Genomic DNA, 3,768 nt, shown 5'->3' on the forward strand with positions numbered 1-3,768 from the left:
CCTCTCAGCCAACAGTTCTCACCGAGGAAGTAGCTGTGGTTAGGGCAAGCGAAACGGAGGGAGAGGGCGTTGTGGTGTGTGTTTGTGAGCGCCCATATGTGCGTTTGTGGTCTGTGTGTTTGTAGCGGGGTTAGACAGAGGGAGTGAGTCACCTTTACTTCACCAAGCCTCACAGCAGGTCAGACTGTCAGACCTCACTGGGACCACTAGTGTGCGTGCGTGTGTGTGAGAGCATTTTGAAGGTTAGTTAAGGAGAGAAGTTTAACCATGGCCGTTTCATATCGAGTAGAACTGATTACTGCATTGCTTTTAATACAGGATGCATGTGAGCAACTATACTTAAAGGGGAATTCCACTGATAATGTATTCTGTGGCTCCAAGATAGTTGATAAAAAGACATTTCAGGGAGAGCTGCTGTCCCTTTGTCATAGTGATCATTTTAAAATGTACAACCTATGAGTGCAGACACTTGAAGGGATCCTGTGAAGGATGTAACTAAGCATCACCATCAAACACACATCCTTCAGTTTTGTCAGTGTCTTGCAGCTCGGCTTGCTCCTGGCAAAAGGCTGAGCTGCTGAACACCTGCAGATGTGCCTGGTTCATAGGACTGTGCCATCAGGCTAAATGATTTTAGCCTTTTTCATGCACAACAAACTATATCACACAATAAAGGAAAGGGGAAAAAAACCCGAAAGTGTTATAGGGCCTCTTTTACCGTTAAAAAATGGAAGTCAAATAGGGGTACACAGCTTCAGGAGTCTTAGCCCTGAAGAAAACCCTGTTAAATACATGTTGATTGTAATGTGTATGTGTGCGGTCAAACACCTGCTGGTTAACTACATGTAATCAGCCTATTGAGACACACACACACACACACACGCACGCACAAACAAATGTAACTTGACCCTGAAATATACGCCTCCTTACACCCCAACACCTGCACTGACACGCTTCTACCCCTCCCTCAATGCAACAAAGCCACCTCACCCAACCCCTTCACTCACACACACACACACACACACACACACACACACACACACACACACACACACACACACACACACACACACACACACACACACACACACACACACACACACACACACACACACACACACACACACACACACACACACACACACGGGTTTCTGACACCCATCTTAAGAGCCAACACACTTCCTGTTAAGTGAACCTGAAACCGAAACGCTTTTTTATAGTTTCCTTGATTTTGGAAAGTATTATTGTTTAATTTTTTGCACTTTTGAGTCATAGTGACCAGATTCTAAAAAACAAGCTGACGTCTCTCAGGACAGAGGGTAGTTGAGGACTGGGTTGGGAATCAGGTCGGTGGATGTCCTACTGTCTGTCCTGGGAGAGCTCAGTGGGAGGCAGCTCAGCCAATGACCCTTGACCCCTCCCAGACACAACACGACCTCCAGCTGCAGCTTCCCGGGTCACACCGGGGTCACACCGGGGTCAGACACCGCCACAGGGGGCATAATCAGAGAGACAGAACATCACAATATTCTCAACAGTTACCGAAAGCAACTGTAAATATGGATACGAGTCAGCATTTCCCCTCTTCCTGTTCCCTTGTCTTATAGTCAACATTTTTTTTTTGTTAGAAGCCTGAAATAAGGTCTGTGGTCTGCAGCGGTGGCTAAAAGAGACGACTAAAAGTCATCGCACCAATCATTAGCAGCTTTTAGCTTAGAGGTGGTGATACGCAGCCATGTTAGTTTAGATATCAGAAGTATCATAAATGTGTGTTTGCCACAGAGTTTATTTCTGCTATCTTGAGAATCCAAAAGCAAGTCCCCATTGCTTTTTGTCGAGGGAACCCTTTCGCTGTTAAGTTCGGGGTGGCCTACCAAAATAGTAATATCTGCTCTTCTTCTTCCCTCCCTTCTTTTCCCCCTCCACTATTTCTCCACCTCTTTCCCCAAACATCGTCCCGGGACTTCTCCTCTACACCCCACCGAGCTCCCACGACATCAAGCCCCATCGAGTCAGACCCTGCTTACGTGGGCTGTGTGTGCGTGTGTGTGTGTGTGTGTGTCTGTGTGTGTGTGGGCAGGTTGCTGTGTGTGTTCTTACCAGCTGCTAAAATACAACAGTTGAACTGGCCTTTGATCTATCAACAAACAGAAGCAGACACGCTGGATGCTGTCCAATGACTTACTGAATTACCCACAGGGCCACACTTTGAGGCCTTTCGTAGTGAGAGGGCTTATTATTCCATTTTAGCATTCTTACTTTCCATCTTCTCTCCTTATTGACTCTCAGACGTGAAAGATCAGTGATAGATCATCATCATCGTCATCATCGTCAGAGATCATGTGATGAACGCTGCAGACATCAAATGGACTCAAAGGGAGTTGAGGTGGAATTCTGGAAAAAAAAGTTAAAAGGGAGATGTTCCTGTTAAACCGTCTGTCTGAGGAGTGTGAGAAAATACTGAACACAGATAGTCATCCTCCTACACACACACAGACACACACACACACACACACACACAGCAGCTGTCCACTTGCTTTACTAAGGTGAACTTTGACAGTTTGAACTCAGGCACCAAAACAGCAGATAAAGAGGGAAGGTCTATGAATTTGGGAGGTGTTTATTGGTTTATTCCAATAAAGGAAATTGAAATGTTTTAATATGACTATGCTTCCATATTAAATGTGAATCACCGTTTAAATCCAGATTTCAGAAACGGAAACGACCTACTCACACCCTAATTGCCCTTTTTACATTGAGCTCTGATGATGTCATGTGATAGGGGAACATTTAGCATTGAAGAGTGTGTGTGTGTGTGTGTGTGTGTGTGTGTGTGTGTGTGTGTGTGTGTGTGTGTGTGTGTATGTGTGTGTGTGTTTCCGCATGTGTGCATGTCAGTCTAACAGATGTCAATGATGATGAATCGTCTGAGCAACACTGCCCATAAAGGACCAGCAAGACCCCTTATGACCACTCATGGGACATATACGCGTGTGTGTGAGTGTGTGTGTGTGTGTGACTGTGTGTGTGTGTGTGTGTGTGTGTGTGTGTGTGTCTCACAGAGAGATGTGAAGGAGATTCCATCGCCTCCATTTTGATGAGTCAGCAGGAGGAGCTGGATTCTTCCAGTAAATCACCTCCTCCTGAACACACACACACACACACACACACACACACACACACACACACACACACACACACACACACACACACACACAGATGATACAAGTGAAGCAGAGATTCCATGAGACACACCGGGTGTTGTGTCGGACAGCTGCGCATGAACATAGAAAGTATGGACATAAAGCTGTCGGAGTATTTGATGTAAATGATGATCAATAACGAAGCTCTGTGATGGTTTAATGAGAGCTGACCTTTTGAATCACCTCAGTGCAGGTTCATCGATGTGGTTAAGTGTTTTAGTGTTCAAACTATAGGGCTTTGGCGGAGTCGATGCTTTGGCTAAGTGTTGGGAAATTGACTGACTTCAAGCCAATCATTCAGGAAATCATGTTGTACTAAAATAGGAAAAGCTCATCACCACATGTGTTTTTGTTTTATCTCCCCCCAACGGCCTATCAGACAGCAAAACAATGCCCCACATTTTAATATACCGAATCAGTGTCTCACTCGATGATGTCATGTCTTCCTTTAAATGGACACTTGAGTAAATGGCCAAAATACACAGGACTGAAGACAATATTAACCAGAATACTATAGGTTCTGTGGGCCAAATGTCTGCTCAGTGTGAGGAAATACTGAAACACA

This window comes from Eleginops maclovinus, chromosome 24 (genome assembly GCF_036324505.1).
Source record: "Eleginops maclovinus isolate JMC-PN-2008 ecotype Puerto Natales chromosome 24, JC_Emac_rtc_rv5, whole genome shotgun sequence".
Lineage (NCBI taxonomy): Eukaryota > Metazoa > Chordata > Actinopteri > Perciformes > Eleginopidae > Eleginops > Eleginops maclovinus.